Genomic DNA, 20,840 nt, shown 5'->3' with positions numbered 1-20,840 from the left:
TTTTCTTCACCCGTTGTTATTCAATGCAAAAACGATTTCCTTTCATACTTGTGAAGCCATATCTTCCCATCTTCTGGATTTTTCCCATCGCTTCTAACTGTTCACGAATTGCGACTCGGTCCACGAATTCATTTTCTACGAATTGTTTTTGAGTTTGTGTTAAGTGGTCGTCCAATAACTCCTGCAATTCCGCATTTTTCGCAGGTTCTTTGTTTTGAACGATCGTAATATTCTAGCAGCAAACAATGACTTTCGTTTATTGAAACAAGAAAAGTAATTTGTGCCTCAAATACATGCTCTCATGCCCAACTAACGAGGTGTTTAAAAATTATAAAAATATAATTCTGTTATTTTGTTGGAACGTTACTTGTATAGTCTTGAGGTTAATTTCATTAGAATAAAATGTCTAATTAAATTAAATTTTACATTAAGTCATTACATTGTATGCTTATGGCAAGTAAAATCTATTACAGAAGCAAGAAAGTGTCTAGCGACACACTTAGTAAGTGTTACTCTTTACTGAAGTAGTCTAATGTAACTTTAATTTGGGAAATATGCTGCATTTTTTCCGTACTACTCTTGTTTGTGTGTTGATCTAAGTACAATAGAACAACAGATTATTTTGTAAATTAAGATTATTCTAAGCATATCTAAAGTAATATGCAAAAAATGTCTGTTACAATAAAATAAAAAATTTGAAAACATTTAACAATATAGACATATGGCTTTCGATATTTTAAAAAATATATCAATATATCAATTGCATTTTATTTTTACTATATTATTAATGCAATATATATTAACACGTCAATTGAAAAGTCCCTGGCCTACCATAATAAAACAATTTGTGGCAAAATTAATTTTTTTTATTCAACATAATTTCCCTTCAAGGGTGATACACTGATTATAGCGACCGTCCAACTTTTCGATACTATTTTTGTAGTATAATTTGTATTTTGCTTCAAAATAGGCCTCAGTTTCGGCGATCACCTTTTCATTCGACGAACATTTCTTCTCAGCGAGCATTCTTCCAGATTCGAACGGTTCAATAGTCGCTGTTGACGGTCCTTCCTTTTTCAAGGTAATCAATGAAAATTATTCCATGCGCATCCCAAAATACAGACACCATAACCTTGCCAGCCGACTATTGCGTTTTTCCACGTTTTGGAGCGGGTTCATCGTGTGCAGGCCACTCGGATGGCTGCCGATTGGACTTCGGAGTGAAATGATGGAGTCATGTTTCATTCATTGTTATATATCGACGCAAAAACTCGGGTTTATTGCACTTGATCATCTTCAAACACTGCTCGGAATCATCAACTACCTAGCTTCTGGAGGTGCTCTGTGACTAATCCGTAGTCACATACGTTACGGTAATTGAGAAAAAACAAATATCGACGGTATCCGACCGAAGCTGACCAAAGCCTTTCAAATCAAAATGTCTAATATGACGGAGACGGCGAGCGAAGGAAGACATTATGATTTAAACATAGCGCCGAAAGAAATGTTTAGTCGAGACGCTAATGATTGGTGATGTAAAAATCTCTAAGAGTTCAAAATATTGTGAAAGAAATAAAATTTTGACAAAAAATTTAAAAAAAAATGAAATGGAAATAATGAAATGAAAGTTAAGCTTTATTGTTCCAGCACTAAAATAAAATTTAATGAGGAACAAATGTTTGAATAATGTTGAAGGAACAAAAGTAAAATTGAAAACGAATCGAATTAAAAATATTGAAAGAAAATATAACGGTCACGTAAAATATACCATGTGGCACGTACCCTCCATTCACGAGTCCAAACCCAATTTTGCAAAAGATCACGTCGGGGTCACCAATTTGGGGTAAGTTATATGGCTCGGTAAAACGAAATGAAACAGTGATGATGACATTATGTGACCGTTATTTATTAGCAATATAAAAAAATATAGAAAATACAAAATAGATAAAACGGATGGCAGCAGCATGGCGAGGTTACCTGGAGACGAGCCTTGGGCAGTCGATGGTGGCACGTCTAAACCAAACGATGATCGGTTACTGAATGATTGGAAATACCCTTCAATAAAATCCCAGATAAACGTCTTGGAGTTGCCAGCTATTTGTTATCGTGTTCTAGTTGGCGCTGCTGGCCCCCGCCCGAAATTTCGATATATCGGTAAAAAAAATATCGGACAAATATATCGATATATCGGTAAAAAAAATATCGGACAAAAATATCGATATATCGGTAAAAAAAATATCCGACAAATATATCGATATATCGGTAAAGAAAATATAGGACACAAAAATCGATATATCGCTAAAAAAATATCGGACAAAAATATCGATATATCGATATGTCCATATTTCTCGGCATCCCTACTCTCTACGGTGTATACTTACTGAAGAACTGAATCTGAAACATCAAACTGATGTTTCGGACAGCATTATCAAAGCTTATTTTTGTAGTTATGATCATCGAACAATGGCATCCACAATGTTTCACTATTTGATGTTGATTTAGGCTAAAATCATCCTTGGACTGGTAGGTATCTCGCGACATTATAACAGAGTTCTTACTACTTTAATAGAATGATAATAATGTGGACAAAGGACTGTGAATTAATTTAAAGAAATTGTTCTTTGAACCTAAATACAATTTTTATATATCGTTAGCTACTACTTTCTATCTGATTATTCGTTCCTTCAATATACTATGATCTTGATTTTAAAGGAAAATATGATCAGCAGCTAATCGAAGTTTAGAGATCTAACTTGAAATATTGATTTGTCGCAGAAAAGGGCGGAATTTCTATCGTCAATAGCCTGCTTCCATTTTTTTTTGAGAAGAAAAAGCACAAAAATACAATGATTACAGAAGACAAATTTTTCTTTCTCATGTCGTTTTTTTTTTTAAATACAACATTAGTGAGAATTAACTCACGAAGTGTGTTGTGATTAGGTTCATAGTTCCAACAAAACGTCGCTACCAAGAAGGTTCAATTTAATACTCGTGATTTAAAAGCATATTGTCCTAATTTGAATTTATATAGAATACGGTATCCAATGTTTGTTTATAAGTTGCTGCTGTAAATTATGTTAAGAGGTTATGTATCTCACGTAAATTTATTTTTCTTCGCACTTTTTGTAAGCGGTTGATACAAAGCAGATTACAGAGCGATAATTAACTCTCAACTTAACTCTCTGCTTGACATACTAGTTACGTACGGTACTTGACATACTAGTAAGTTATAAAAATCAATGTATTAAAAACTATCTATTAATGAAAATGCGAATCATAAAATAAACAACATTAAAAATTCCACAAAATGATTTTGAAGGACGCTAACTTGAAATTGAATGAATTAGCAGACACTCTAAAAATATCAACTGAACGTGTACATCATATCATTTACGAATATTGGGGTATGAGAAAGCTCTGTGCAAAGTGGGTGCCGCGCGAGCTCACTTTTGACCAAAAACAACGGCGAGTTGATGATTCGGAGCAGTGTTTGAATATGTTTGAATTACTTCCTCATCCACCGTATTGTCCAGATCTGGCCATCAGCGACTATTTCCTGTTCTCAGATCTCAAAATAATGCTCGCTGGGAAGAAATTTTCGTCGAATGAAGACGTGATCGCCGAAACTGATGCCTATTTTGAAGCAAAGGACAAATCGTACTACAAAAATGGTATCGAAAAGTTGGAGAGTCGCTATAATCAGTGTATCACCCTTGAAGGGAATTAACACATGTTGATAAAAAAAAATTTTACCAAAAAAATGTGTTTAACTATGGTAGGCCGGAGAGTTTTCAGGTGACCTGTTATGTAAGGAACATAAAATATGATTCCATCAACAAACTGAAACAAATAATAGGAACTAACAATCGCGTTATAGAAATAAGATAATAGAATACCTTTGCCGGGCAATTCAAAGGAACAAATCAAAAAAGTGGTCTCAGTGCCTACATTGGTGAGACCACACAAAACATTTTCTCGGTTTTGCCTATTTACGCTAAACCTCTATATAATACTCTATGGTTTGCAAATTTCAAATTATTATAATTAGCTATGTTATTTGACTTTTGACAGTTAGTACACAAGTATGCTCATATCAAACAACGAATTTCGCGTTAAATAAGAAAATAGAATATAGAAAATATAAGATTTGTATCTTTAAAACTAGATCTAGTTCGTTCTTTTCATGGTGTTTTTTGCACAATTTCAGCAACTGAAAATACAGGAGAATAGGATCACTATCGTAAAATTTTATTAGCCCGCGTTACTAAAGAAATATTACTAAAAAAAACTAAAAAAAAATTGTCTATTTTTACTTATCCAGTAATTGGCATAGAAAATATGTTAGGCGGTAACAGGTTTCTGGTAAATCATAAATGTCGATAGGCTCATACACATACACGACCATTTCTTATCCAGTTTCGGCTATAAAGCTTATATTTCCGTTGCCGCTTTCTCTCGTTACTAGACGTTGTCCGCCGAACCACAACTTCATCCTCTGTCTCCTTCTGGCTTGTTGGGCGCGCATTTTTATCTGCCACTATCATATTTCATCCCCCTCCCGGAGCGGTGGCTCCCCCGTCCAAATCCCGCTGTCGGAACCCCCGCCACCTTTTAACCCCCCGGGCAGCGTCAGCGCCTCCCCTTTCACCACACAGTGTATTACTTCTTTTCGAACGTTGATTTCCATTAACAATGCTCGTTCCATCTCCGTCTTGCGCTCGCAGATTCCGTTCGGCGACGTTCTGGATTGGCGTCATCTCTCTCTCGCGCGGGTTCGTTTTCTTCGTTTCGCCACGAAAATGCACAACGTTTTAAAGTGGAGGAAATACCGATTTTGTCAGACGGATCCAGTAAATTCCACTAGTTCCTCGTTTAATACCAGTATTTGTATGATTATTAGCTACAAAACATAGGCGGTATAGAAAGGAATCTTCCATGCATTAATCCTGACAAAGCTTAGTTTTCTTTTTGCACCAGGGGGTAGTATAAACATCGGGGAAATTTAACATTTTATAATAATAATAATAAGGGAAATATATATATATACAATAAAAGTAATAAAATATTCAAGTATGTCTAACATTTTAAGAAATATTTGGAAAATGCATGAAAAAATGCTATAATTATATAATTTAAAAATTTGACATATTAGAAATCCAGTCCCATAACAATCAAGTGATTATTATATAATGGTGGGTATTCAGGACGAATTTCGTCGGAAAATTGAAAATGCGCATGAGCAGAACTGAATTCGGCGAACGTGATGGATTCGTGATGAACAGGTTTCAAAATTGGTCCAAGTCGTCCAAATTTCCAAGTCGTTTGTTTAGGTCCAGTGTTCGCCACGATAGCTTTCAGCGCTTGGCGACGAACAGAATGCAGTTCCAGGAGCAGCGGATCTAGCCAACAAATTTGAGCGAACCTGGGAAAAATTTGCGGAATTATGAATGACGTATATTTTGGCTTCGAGAAAAAACCCTGTTTTTCCTTGTAATTTAATTATTACTATAAATATATCTTTGAATGATAAATATGTGTTTTATATCTAGTGATGATTAATAATAATACATATAATTATTATATACACATCATTATATAATTAATTATATAAATAATATTTAACTTTAATTTCTATTTTGCAAATGATAATTACAAAAAAACGTGTCGAAATTATAAATTGTTTTTCTTATTCTTCATTGAAGGGAATTACATTTATTGATACTCTCGTTAGTACAACATTTTTGAAATAACATGGAAAATGTATTTCACAACTGGTGAGAGATAATATGTTTAATGATAATCTCATATAAAATTAATTATTAACAACGTGAATATATTATGTTTGCCAACTAATTTTATTTAATTCATAGAACAATGCAAACATTTTAAAATGCGACGAACATATTAACATGTAAAAATAACCACTAATAATTAAGCGCACTATACTCAACAATTGCTCCTTAGCTTCTGTCCAAAAAGAACCATATCTTCGACCTAAAATATCACCTACATTTTTTCCAAGATAAGTCTCAAATGTCAATAATTTGAAAAGATACTAGCAAAATATACTCTTATAATGACTGTGCCTCTTCCATCCAAATCATCTTGCACTTGTCAGCTTTTATTTTTTCATACTACTTAGTCATTATGTCTGAAATAATTTAAACCCAGTTAACCAATATTTTACCTTCAAATTTATTTCGTATTTATTTTATTTCAGCATCATTAAGATGTAAGTAAGTGTTATATGACTTCATATAAATATGTTACATTCTCTTAAGAATGATATACTTTTTAAATATAGTTGTTTTAGTGTTGTTTTAGTACCAGTGAGGAAGAAAGTGACGGAAGGAGACTTTCATTCATATTAAACTCAAGAGCTCATTCAAGTCTTGGGAGCGACCTATCAAGAAACTTCAATTTATTTTGAAGATATTGGGTATGTGCAAAGTGTGACCAATTTTCCTAAAAAATCAGAATAGTTGCATCGAAAGCAGATAGGACATGTGGTGAGGTCAGCTTGGAGTTCTGCTACGAACTGGTTTGGTAACATTACTGGCAAGAACTTTACAAACAATATTGATACGACTATGCAGATCATTCATTCAATCAATTAATCGAGACCTGCCGTAATAATCAAATACGAGGGTCACTATTTATATTTCGGAAATAGGAAAAAAATAACAAATAGTTAAGCTGCGAATATGTTTTTATTGTTTTTCAGAGTACTCGCCACAATGATCGATACACTTTTGCATACGTTTAGACCAATTTTCGAAGCATTTATTCCATTCCGAATGAGGTATCTTCAAAACATGATTTTCAAACGCTTCAATAGCTTCTTCGGTTGATGAAAATCGTTGACCACGCAGTTTATTCTTCACGTATATGGACAAAAAGAAGTCATTGGGTGCCAAATCAGGGCTATACGGCGGATGACTCATCAATTCGATTTTTGAGTGCTCAAATAGTCTCTTGTTTGAGAGCTCGGATTGTCATGATGAAGAACAATCCGGCGTCTCTTGCTGGTTTTCTTTATTTCACCGAAGACTTCTGGCAAACAAATTGTAGTGTACCAATCAGAATTTACTGTTCTACGATCCTCTAGAGACACTGTTGCAATATGACCAGTTTTCCCGAAGAAACAGGCCATGTTCTTTTAAGTGCTTCGTGCGCGAACAAATTTCGTTGGATTAGGTTCATCTTGGAACACCCATACAGTCGACTGCTCCTTACTTTGGGGCTCATACGAATATATTCATGATTCGTCACCTGTCACTATTTTATAAACGTCTTTCGAAGCACCGCGATTGAATTTCTTAAGCATTTTTTTGCACCAATCGACACGAGCCTTTTTTTGAGCGATTGTTAAATTGCGTGGGATCCAACGCGAACATAACTTTCGCACAGCTAAGTGTTCATGTAAAATCGCATATATGCTGGTGGAACTAATGATTAGGGATACCTCCATCTCACAATAGATGACATGATGATCTTGCTGAATCATTTCGCACAATCAATCACAACATCGATGTTTTCTGGAACAACAGCCGATTTTGGTCGACCTTCAGGAATCTCGTCGGACAGCGAACTACCACCACGATTGAATTCACTAAACCAGCGATACACGGTGGTTTTTGATGGAGCTTCATAGCAAAAGTCAAATTAAGTTGATTGATGCACTCTTGTTGTGACAATCCACGTCGAAAATCGTAAAAAATCATCGCACGAAAATATTCACAATTCAGTTTCATTTTTTGCCGAGACGAAACTTTCAACAAAATATAAAATAAACAAATAGCATCCGTGCGACAAAATGTTCTGAGTCGTATATCGTCAAAAATATCAAACTTTACGATGGAACCGTCATATGGATTTACATGACAACAGCGTTGCCAATTCCTGAAATATAAATCTACCCATTTAACTTTAACCCTGCGTAGAAGGACCTGCCTAACAGCGAATATCAATTATTTCACGTATCAACTTCCCCAGGCTGAAGATAAAATATTTTGCATACTTTCAAACCGAAAATAACTCGGATTTAAACTATAAGAAATGTATCATTTCATTGGGCGCAAATTCAAGTTATTATAAGATAACAAGGTTTTGCTATATGAATTAATTATTAGACCTGTTTGGTCATATGGAATCTAACTATGGGGTACTGTAGAAAGTCTAACTTAGCCATCATTTAATGGTTTTAAAATAAGTGTTGCGTGCTACTTGTTGATGCTCCATGTCTAATGATAATACAACTCGATTTCCTTAAAGAAACCACAACGAATGTAATACAAAGTGTTTGTGTAAAATAGTTCGACATGATAGTGAAGTGTGTAGACTAAAACGTTTAACGCATTCTGATCTAATGAATAGGCACATATAGATTTTAGTAAGATTATAATTAGAAGTAAGATTTAGAATAAGATATTTTACACAGGATATTACTTAATGAAGTGATTTTTTACATGTCATCTATATAATAGTTTTCATAAGATAACTATGTATTTTATATTAATGGCCCACTGGGGAGATTGTTGAACCATTAAGCGTAATAATTTAAAAAATGTCTAACTTATCATAACTATGTGTACTTTTTGCTTTACAATTTTGTAATTTATAATAAAATGTTTACTCTGATAGAAGACTCATAATTAATACAATTACAATACTTAAATTAGGACAAAAAGTTTTGTAATGAAAATAATGTGATATTTAGTTCCGATTACCCAATTTTGTTAAAACTTTTATGTATTTTTGTTGAATGTATATATGCTCAAACATTTATATACATTTTGGCAAAGTAAATGTCAAGGAATTCGCAAATGTGAATATTCACGAAACAAATATTCATATATTTATATATACGTTACAGCATAATAGCATACAGACGAATTTTAACTTAGTATGGTAGTATACTCTACATCACGGTGATGACTTAGTTCACTGCTTTTCCTTTGTACTAGTACAACCAGTAAAAGGTATTTAAGAATCTCTTTTAAAATATATAGTCTATGCAACATTTTTTTGTACATACGTCATCAAGATGTTTAATGTTGTTGTGTTAATGTTAATTCGTTTTGGAATGAGACGATATCGTCCTTTTCATGTCATTCTACTTAAAAAGAGACACAATTCTGTTTGATTAGGTCGAACACGTAAACGAATCAGCCTGTCAAAGTCGTTCGATTGTCAGACGTATGCAAAATTCTTGAAAGCAATAGTGATAAGAGATTATAACTCTAACCTATAAACTATTGTGGCTGTGTAATTGAATGTAGTTTTTAGATGTACTATAATGGTAAAATAAATTATATTTGATAACATTTTTTTTCAATTATTTTATCTACATTAGAGTTTTCTTGTTTAACAAAGCCCAACTGAACTAAAACTCAGAGTTGATGCGGCAACATTGCGACGTTTTGACGCCACAAATTTAAATGACGTATGTACAAAATAACTTTGAAGAGACCATGTTATTAAGAGTATATAGTCTATTCAAAACATCATTAAACCAACGTGATCTGAATTGATGACGTGCAAATGTCACCGCATCAACTCTGAGTTTTAGTAGATTTTGACTTTGACATATAACAAAATTCTAATCTATAAATAAAACAATGAAATAAAAATATTTTCCAATATAATTTATTTTAACATTATAGTACATCTAATGCATATATTATCGAAGAACTTAAAACTGCAATCAATTATACAACCACAATAATTTATAGGTTAGAGTTGTTTTATTATATTTACATTTAACTTTTTTCCACGCTAGTATAGGTAGAGTTCGAAACGCGTTTTTTTATGTAGCGGTGTCCACTGAAGGCCTAATCCACCTGATTAACAATTATATATCTGAGTAATGTATTTTACTTTCATTATAGAGCATATTTAGCTTTTAAGCTTAGTTCTTGTTCCCTCCGATGCAATGTTTTCTTGTAAAGCCATTTTGATTTATAACATTGTTTAAATTAAATTCATGTAGTTACTTAACTTCAGAAAAGATTCAGTTTTTTCATTATCATCGAATATTACATCGACGTTCTGGTGGGTTTCTAACTAGCATACACATAATTTTGAATAATAATTTTGATCATTTTACGCAATATTCATTTCCTGTCTGTTAATGAATGAGAGATGAGAATTTTGTACTGTTTTAAGTTTTATATGATTCTTCAATTATCTTCTAAAATAGTATATTACACCACAAGGCGGTCTCGCCTCGGGAATCATGGCGAGCAGGACCGAGATGTCAACTTTTGGCCCGTGTGGTGTATACCATTTTTTTTTCACAGCCGGTCGAAAGTACGTTATTAATTTAACTTTAAATTTTGATGAGCATGTTTTTGATGCCTGCCCCCGACATCAATAGGTTTCTTCGGAAACGTATCTGTATTTATTACCATTTGCGTTTCTGCATCAAAATTTCGTGACATCTTCCTCGTCCGTGGATTGATTAGATGACAACGTATTGTTCATTTTTCCTGGATTATTGAATGGACTGGCGACAAAACAACATTGGTGATTATTTTTAAGGTTAGAGATAGCCATAGAAAAAATAGAAATTTCACTGTATAGGCGATAGGGGAAATATTTTGTTTAGTTCAATCAACGGTAGCGCTGCGATCGCAAATTGTGATTGGCTAGTTTAAATTCCTGGTGCCGCCACTAACATGAAACGTGATTGGTCGATCAAATTGTGTGAAGTTAGCATTTCCTATAGGCGTTCATTTTTGAGTTTGTTGTTTGTAGGTTTTGGTTTTTGTTTAGATCAAGAAATTTTCGTTTTACGTTGTGCATATTTTCTATTTTACATTAATTATTATGGAGTAATAATATAAAAATTGATAACAATGCGTCAGTGTAGGAAAAGATGTAGTGTACCGGAGTAAAAATCTACTACGGAAATTAGACATCGTTTCCCAAAGAATGATCTCGCTCCTTTCCAAAAATGGGTTGATCAAGTAAATAGTAGTAAGTTACCTAGATAAACCACAATGCAAATATATCAACGTCATGGTGTCTGTCACGGACATTTTAGTGAAAAATTTAGAATTACCCTTCCTTCACGAACAGGTATTAGGGTAAATGCATATCCAACATTGTTTTTATCAGGTACATATAAAATTATCTATCTACTACATGTCTGTTTATATATTGTTTGTTTACAGAAAATCAAAACCTACTTATGAAGATGTTAGTAGTAATAAAATTCAATTAATCTACCAAGTTGTTCGTATGCTGTCAGTGTGATGTCTCTACATAAAGAAGTCTTACAAGAAGGTAATAATTAATATAACTGGATAATTAGTAGTAATAAATACTACTTTTAATTGTAAAATATCCCTAAAATATTTGTAACACTTTAACTTTTTAGAACAATCAGTGTTCAATAATTTTATAGTAGAGGTATTGTATATTTAAATTTGATTGCCTTGAAGAAAATATTTGTTACGGTTCCATCAATTAAACATGTAATTGCTACTTTTAGGGAATTTATTACCTTAAAGAAATCTATTTTGTCTAAATTTACAAATAATTACATTTGTTTAACAAATCTGAACCAGGATTGCTTAAATAATTTTTTTCGATCTATTAGAGGTTATGGAGGTAAAAACAGCATCTTTCACCTAGTATGTTCGAGAAATATTTAAAAGGGCACATCATCACTTCAATTTTTTCACATCATTCTCCCGGAGAAAATTGTAAAGAAGATAAACATAGTTAGATAACATATTCTTTTTTAACGGGAGATCTAGTACTATTGGCTAATAAATGTGATCAGGCGAAATGGTAGACCAATCAAAGCAAAGTATTTTCCTTACAGGTTTCTACATAACTATTTTAAACTAACCAATCAAATTTACGTTGTCAGCGTCGCCAATGATTGAACTAAGCAAAACTTTGCCCCACTACTTACCATTGGAGTTGCACACCATTGGAAGTAGCAACGTTAATGACAGCGGTAAACAATTTGTTCTAGCGATAGAATAAATAGTCCCTAGTTACGAGTATAAATACGCATAAGGAATTCTTTCCTCCTGCCGTTATAGAGGGCGCGGATGTACTTCTCACAGGGAGTAAATGTTTAACTTTCTTCCCTGTTATTAGGCACGAAAGTACGTACTTTCGACCGAGGGATGAAAAAAATAAGATTTATTAATAACCTAACAATATAGATGTTTTAAATATTAGATACGTTTAGCATCAAGTAATATGAAAATGTGTTTATTAGTTTAAAATGGAGTGAAGTTATTATTAGAGAAATGTGAAATACTTTTTTAAGAGATATATTATTATTTAAGTTGAAGTCATTTATGGATATTATGACGCTTTAATACGTCAAATAAGTAATGATTATAAATGCAATGGCGTAGAAGCAAATTGAATACCGAACACCGGAATACCGTCCGTTATGTCGTACCGTTATTATATCGAATTATATAAAATTATATTCCAATGAAAATGGCTAAAACAAAAAAATCTTAATAATTGTCAATAAAATTAATTAAATTATATTTTCAAATCATATTCAACACTTTTTAATTATATGGCAGTTATACCTTAAATCGACACCATTCTGGAGTAATAATAGAATCATTAAAGTAAAACCTCCACAGTAATTCCCTTCATGCTGAACGGCTTATTTTTCATTTAAAATGGAATCTTTAAAATGTTTTAAATTGACATATTTATTCAGTCTGACTTACTGCTTTCTTCTCGCGCCACCCTCCGAATTCAAACACCCCTTTTATTAAGGTTATGGCGTTCGAGGGGGGGGGAGGTAGTAAGGGCGATAGTGAGTGCTCGAAGGAGAGGGAGAGCCAGCGAGGAGGACGGAAAAAATTAGAAAACTTTTACGACAACGAAGATAATGCACAGCGGAAAAAGTCAAACGCAATCAAGACTGCTGTGGACGAATTGGTTTTGTTTATTATTTAAATTGTTGTTTCTTTTTTGTCACGCGATACTCGAATCCGCAGACGCTCCGTCCTTGTCCCGTGCGGAATAACACACCGAATTTTCCATCTTCCACCGAAAACCCAATTTACTCGGTGAAAATCCCACCCTTATCGCCCCCAAATTGTCATTTTGACCCTCCCATCGCAAACAGTAGATCCACACAGCTACATCGTCCTTGTTATATCACGTGCCATTTCCCCCCTTTCGCATTCCGGTTTCTCCCACCTTGACGCCGCTACCCGCCCCTCACCCTTGGCGCGATTCCGCATGCTTTTTTCCCCTACTAAATTACATGACGCATTGCCAAACTTATGACGGACCGACGCGGAATTAATTAAACAGAAAACTATAATCAAAACTATTTTCTAATCAGTTTTTGGCGAGGAAATAAGCTTTAATCAAAACTAATATTTATTGTTTTACTTTTCGTTAACTCTTATGTTGCCTTTAAAATAAGTCACCACCGAAAATTTTTAATTTTATGACAATTTCATTGCCTCACCAAATCAGCAAATAAGAGAATCAATTTTTTCAATTATTAATTATTTATAATTTATACAATGTTCTATATACTACAACTTGTTTGGTTTAAAACAATTGATGAAGTTGTATATCGTTTCCATCCAATTAATTTTGAGGATTTACCGCGAAATCTAGCAACAAAATTGTTGAAATATTTTAGAATAAAGTACTTAGAAATAAATTCAACTCGCGAATTTGGTTTAATCATCAAAGTTCTTCTGATTCAAATCACATCAAGTTTGGTTTATATATAATTTACAATGCACTCAGTCTCTTTTCTTTCTTGCGAAGAGAAACTGGATACAAACAGTAAACATCGAAACTACTCATTAGATATGATTTGACATTTTCTCTACGAACTTTAATAACTTTAATTGTGTATCTCCTAATTTGTAGGATTATCGTGTAGATGCGACAACGTCGCTCCAATCCTAACCAATAAACTATTCAGGCCAGCAACCACTTCCCCTTCCAACGCTGCGTCGCGGACTATTCGCAATCAATACGTCTGCGAATCGGGAGGGTTCGGGCTTCATCGGAATGGCCAACGCTTTATCGCGGATCAGGGAATCGAGATTCGAGATGGTCTAAGAGAAGTTGGGAGTTAGAGGGTTTTCGGAAGGTCGACAGTCAATTAGACCTAGTATTTTGGGGATTACATTAAAAAGGTAGAGCATACAGTCATGATTCAGTACTGCGTGATTAAATATATTTTTGGAAATGGTGCAATTGGTATCGAATGGTTATCTACGGGTGAAAAAAGTTAGTCGTGTTTATTAAGGCACCTAGCAGACCCTGTTGTCAATCAAAATGTTAATCATAGTGCCCTTAATACGTGTTTGTGAAATGTAAGAAAAAATGCGGGTACCAAATGATTGGGATCATTGGGTCATAACATCAAAAAATTAAAAAGGAACAGTGTATAATATAGTGAAACAAAATAATAATATTTAATTTGATAAATTATAAAATTAAAATTTGTTCTAAACAAATTTGTGAATTTTCGCAGCACAGCATATATCCATAAAAAACATAAAAGGAATAAGTTATGCCTTGCACATATTAGATAGAACTCTATTAGACTGACCATTTTTTTTCGATGATCTTGGAGAGAAACAAGAGTAAGGGTAGAACTTGTCTTAAGTGACGCATTTGAAAGACATCAAGCTTATAGACAGTCTGAGACTGTCCAAGACTTATAACTATACAGATGCATTGATAAGAGAAGCATTCATAAGAGCCGGATTTTAGTCTTAATTGTAATACTAAGTGTACCGGAAAGTCATAACCGTTTTTTCTAATAGATGTCGACAGGCTTAAGTATGCTACATTGTGATTTGAGACATATGTCGTTTTATTCTACTAACATTAAGTTTCAGATCTATACATGTTACATTTTGCGAAGGTAACACCATCATAGATTTATACCTATTTGAAAATGTCAAGTTTCGCGCCTGAAAATGCGACTACGTTTCTTATATAATCAAAAAAAAACAACATTGCCGCTGAAAGTTATTGTTTGTTGGTAGAAACTTAAGTTCAGTATGCTCTTATCTTAAAATGATATGAGGCGTGGTTTAGAAAGTTCAAAACTGGTGATTTCGATGTTGACCAAAAGAGTTTGAAGATGCGAAACTGCAATAGTTATTGGACGAAGACCTAACCTAAACGCAAAATCAATTGATACAAGCGTTAAATGTGACCCAAGAAACGATTAGCAACCAATTACGAGCAATGGGGAAAATCCAAAAGATAGGAAGCTGGACGCCACAACAATTGAATGACAGGCAAATGGAAATCAAAAGATCGTCTGTGAATTTGTGTGTGAAATATTAACGCATTTCTTCGGGATCGAATGGTGACGAGTGATGAAAAGTGGATTTATTTTAGGAATATGTTAGAAAATACGTTTATGTTAGAAAAACCCTAACCTGTCATCACTTGGCGAAGCCGGCCGAATGACTCCAAGGTCAAATTGTTTTGGACGAACCGTTGAAACTTGTTGAAATATTTAATAGTGATCGCTACCGACAACAAATAATTAATTTGAATTATGAGCTGATCGAAAAACATCCAAAATGGGTCCGAAGATACGGTAAAGTGATTTTACAGAACGATAACGCGCCATGTTATAGATCAAATCCGGCCAAGGAAGCATCGAAAGTTCTTGGATGGGACATATTATCGTACTCTGCAGACCTTGCCCCGTTCGACAGCCATCTTCCCGCATCAATAGAACACGCGCTTCCAGAGCAGTACTTCGTCAATCGTAGAAATTTAGAAAATGACTCGAAGAATGGTTTTGCTCAAAGGAAAAATAGCGTTTTTTTGTTGGGATGGCGCAGTACTTTAAATAAATACATTTTTCTATTTTTTTGAGACCTAAACATTTTTTTCAGAAAAAAACCGGTAAAAATTTTCCGGTATACCTTGTATTTCCTCTCTTTTATGCGGACTATTTCAAAGAAGTAAAATTTCGGCAGTTTGGCCTATTCTGTTTGCTGGTTCAGGACTGTATCCTACTGTGTTACTGATCTCGAGAATACCTGAACACAGATGCACACCTGCACTTATTCTAATTGCAGACCATTGAGTTTTATAATAGCCAGTGATCCATCTCTGCATATGGCTTTAGAATTCGATCTACATGAATGTATCAACATCTACATCAGTGTATTGCGTGCCATATCTTCTCTTTTTAAGTACTTTTTGCATAATTGCGCCCATTACTCTGTTGAGAAACAGTGGAAAGATTACATCTCCTTGGCACACACTGGTTCGGATCTCAAATGAATTTGAGAAATAATTTTGCACTCACACGGAACAATCGTTGGATTCCTGAAGAAGTTTAACTATTTTGAGAGGGACATTTTCAGTTTCCGAAACTGTCCAAAGTGAAGGGCCAACATTTACATTTTATTTTCTGGCTGTTTAAAAATCTATGGGTAAATTCATTTCGAATAATAGATTAATATAGGTCCAGCGGGCCCCTCTAGATATGTACCTAGATCTTAGAAGTTATTGTTAAGGCAAATTGTAGGTTAGTCGGCAATATAATAAATAAAAAAAAAGATGAATAATATAGTTATAAAGTCAACGTATGCAATTGGTAAGTCAGTTTCAAAAGAAGATATTTAACAAAAATGCGAACAAATAAAGTTAAAGTCAATTTCATTTTTATTTTAGATTAAGTAACATCAAAATTGTTTTCATAATCAATGGAATTCAGTTTTCTGGATTGGCGAACTCAAAATCGAAGGAAAACCTGAAATTTTAAAGGCTTTTACACTGTTTTGCGTAATTTTTATCTAAAATAATCAAATATTTATGTATAATGTTATTTTTGAACTGATGTGACGAAAAATCGTGTTAAAAAAGTGTAAAAACCATTCAGTTTACTTTTTGGGCACTTACCATATTATATGGGAAGTAGAAACATTGCAGGCAAGCATTTCAATGGTGTAATGGAAAGAACGTTAAGCTCACACGCGGAAGTCGTGGGTTCGATTCCCAGCAGGGCAGCAGCTTTTTTTGTTCTAGTTTGTTTGAAACATCTGTCAAATCACCTAGATTAGGTAGCGAACCTCAGGGCCAGAAACGTTCCTCATTTTCAATCATTGTTGCTTTATTCCTATTTTTCCTCATATGGGCTGTACTTTTACTTGGGCTACCCGTTGTAACATTTCATCAGTTTGAAGTCTGTGCCGAGCCTAAACAATACGTATACACAAAATACGTGTAGCTGATAGGTTAAATAAGTTTTTTCTCAATTTTTATTTAGTTATTATAACGATTATTATGTACAGATTTCATTTTAAAATGTCTTTTTTGTGTTAAAAATGTACGTATGATTATATATCCTTTTTAGTGAGTTCCTTATTTATTTTTCGAAGGCGGTTTAATTTTTTTGTTAAAAATATTTTGTCATTTACGGCATCGTGATTACTGTATAATTTTATAAATTGAATTAAAAATAAATAATAATAAAATATAAGATAATATTTTTTAACAAAATGATATTTTGAAAAACCTATCAATATATCGATATATCGGCGAATAAAAAATATCGAAACTTATTTTTAACAATATCGATATTCCTTCACTCCAACTATATTTTTCCACATATAATTCACTTGATGACTGGGAGGGAGAAATTCTAACACAAAAGCTCGATATTCTACTTCAAGAGCCCGAGATTTAGATCAAATACAGGGCTAGTCTAATTTGCTATTCAAAAGATACTTTTCGATATATTTTCGTCGCCCCAACTTGAAATGGTATGCAGTTTTAATATTTATTCTTTTAGAATTAGTACTATCCAGACCACAATCACGTGAGCCTGTTTATGAAGGTATGTAATGTGAAACCGTAGAGTAATAGAGAGACAACTCAACAGGGGACTCTGGAGAAAAGTTTTGTTCTGTCCAACATCCTGATGGGACTAAATCGGTCATTCAAGTAATTTGATTAATCAATTTAAATTTATTACATTATATGCACCTGTAAGGAAAATATTTTACTGTCAAGATATTTGATTGGCTTTTTGATAAAGTTTGGCACGTGACTGTAATATGAATATAGTATAAAAATAAATATATCTATAAAATATAAATATTATCATAAAGAAAAAACTTTGGAACAAATCAAAAGTATCTCTTCTGTTTTTCCCCTTTTTCATATTTGCTTAGGGCCATCAGTTTAATAGGGTCTATTAGAGTTCAGGCTTTTTGTTTTCTTATAGTGAAAGCAAACTTTGAACCTTTCTCTGTTAAAATTTAGTTTACCTATTTTGGCCAAAATTATGTAGTATTTGGTGCATATTTTTTAACAAAAATATATGTCATGTTATCGACGTGACAATATCGTGAGATAAAATAAAAAAGACAGCTCAAAGAACTTCTGACAGTATAATAAAACAATTTTCTGTGGCATGTGATATTTCCTTGCCTCATTTGTTCATATAGGAACATCTGCGAGTGAAGGTATAAAGTGAAGTTGCAATTTCTCAACTCCTAATAATACATCCCCTGTTAGTATGGAATTAATCCATTTCACAATTTCCTAAAGGCAAATGAGATGAAAATAATTAACTTATGAGCACTTTAAATGATTTGTCAAACTATGAATTCTAACAGACCCAAAAAAAAATCAAAATTACCTTGAATAAGTAGTCTTAATAAGTAGCTAATTCGGATATAAGTATTCGGATAATTACACATTTTTTTTCTTTAATGAAATGGGCCCCTTCAAGGTGATTATTAAATTTTTAATTTACTTTAACAGATTTGTTCTTACTTGGGCAGTAATATTTAAGCACTATTTATTTTCTGAATCGCTTTGTACCAAAATTTCTAGTGTTCACTTTGGTTAATCCTCTCTTAAAACGTTTGCATTTAGGAACTATTATTTTAGTGGAGTTTCAACTATCAAATAATCGATCCAAGAATAAAAGTATATGACCGTTTGCGTAGATTCTTTCGGAAAGGGATTAATTTATAAAATTAAAAAAGAAGTATTTGATATTTTATATGATTATTAATATGAATAGACGTACCTCAACTTACAACAAAACACGCTGTAACGATTATAAATTTCTCTGATAGTTAATCGAGTCAGTTGGGGATTTTTAACATTATCAACCATTTTTTAAAGACAGATAAATACCCCTTGGAAGTAAAACCATTGTGCATTTCTTTACAATTTGTGCATTCGAGTACACAACATTTTCTAGATAGAGAATTCACTTTACTTATTATATCACTGTCTTATAAACACTAATGAACTAATAACTTAATCTCTAAATGTTATAAAAAAATAATGTACTGCTCCTTAGGTTAGGTACACTGAAAATGGAGCCAAAAACAAATAAACAATAAAAGCGATGTAAACTAGTACGTTTTTATGGCTATAAAGAAAAAGTGGACCAATCGGATCCCGCCACGTCTCATAACATAGCGATCAAAACAAGTAATAAGTTAAAAGTAGCGTCATCTACATGTTGGACGTCGCGAAATATTTCGCCAAAATTTCCTATAAAGTTAATAATCTATTTCTCTATGTGTGAAACTGTTTGTAGTCTTGATGAATTGGCATCGTGTTTGTTATTAGTAAAATATTGATATGTGGAATGGAAACAGACTGTCCGTCCATCAAATACCAAATCTTAAGCATAACAAGTTTGAAATCACTTAACGACAATTGAATTAAATGAGAATCGAAGGGAACAAGATGTTAAGGAGAATTTTTAAAGTTTTTAGGTAACTTTAAGTAACCAGTATCAATGGTAATATCAATCCATTATATTAATAGCAGTTTCCATTCAAATGATAAGTATGAAAAGAGCTTTATAATTTCCTTTATTTCTGTTCGACAGAGAAACTTAACTTCTCCAATTGGAAGGGGATTAGGGCTGGCTATTCCCTCGTCCATACCTGCTAAAAATCGTCGCGGATAACGCGGGCGGCGGCCATAACGCATATTTCAGGTGGCAAATGGATTCGCTGGGCGATCTGCGAATTTCCAATTAATTAGTTTCGGTCGTGCCGTGCTAATTATGCACCCGATAAACAATGGAGCATCGACTGTATCGGACATGGCCTGATGCGATGTCCCGATGCCCATTGGTCCACGCCATTCGACCACCATATTGGAATAATTGGCATAGCAATGGAATTTGCCGGTGGAGGATGGTGCCGAAGGCAGAAAGGGCCTATTATGGACCCGAGGAGATTGTTGTCGAAATATCAAGTTGTTCGGAACTGCTATATACAATTAGACATCAAGTAGTCTAAAATGATTGTGTTTATTAATATATATGACATGATTTATATAATTTTTCAGTTTAATTTATTTTAACTTCAGTACACCAATTCCTATGGTTTTCCAAAATGTTATTTCCATTATTGCGGTGGATTTTCAATAAGCTAGCAAAATATCTCTCTACAATATTGATATCTTCGTTTGATGGACGTTGAAGCAATCTGTACTTTGATTCATTGTTTTTAACGATGAGGTCCTTTTTCACATGTACAAGTTCACAGATTGGTCAACCAAATAAATAAAAACTTAAATGATAAAAAAATATTGCTGGACTGCATTCCTCGATATATTTTAAGCTTTTCATGTGGTATGCCATACTGGACCACAAGTGAAATTGAAAAAACTTCTGCCTTATCCGCACTTCTATACAAATACATTGAACTACATGCGATATATTCAGATGTTCCGTAGGGTAGTATCCTTGGCCTATTGCTATATATCCTCTATACAGCTGACGTGTCGATCTCAAAAACTATTACTGCGATTTTATCATCCTCTAGCCAATACACCTGGTCTGATCCAAATTGTCT

Source organism: Rhynchophorus ferrugineus, unplaced genomic scaffold (assembly GCF_030347505.1).
Source record: "Rhynchophorus ferrugineus isolate W39M unplaced genomic scaffold, kcgeb_rfMv2 rfM4, whole genome shotgun sequence".
In the NCBI taxonomy this organism is placed as follows: Eukaryota; Metazoa; Arthropoda; class Insecta; order Coleoptera; family Curculionidae; genus Rhynchophorus; species Rhynchophorus ferrugineus.
The sequence above is the reverse complement of the archived record's forward strand: the minus strand, read 5'-3'. Positions refer to the sequence as shown.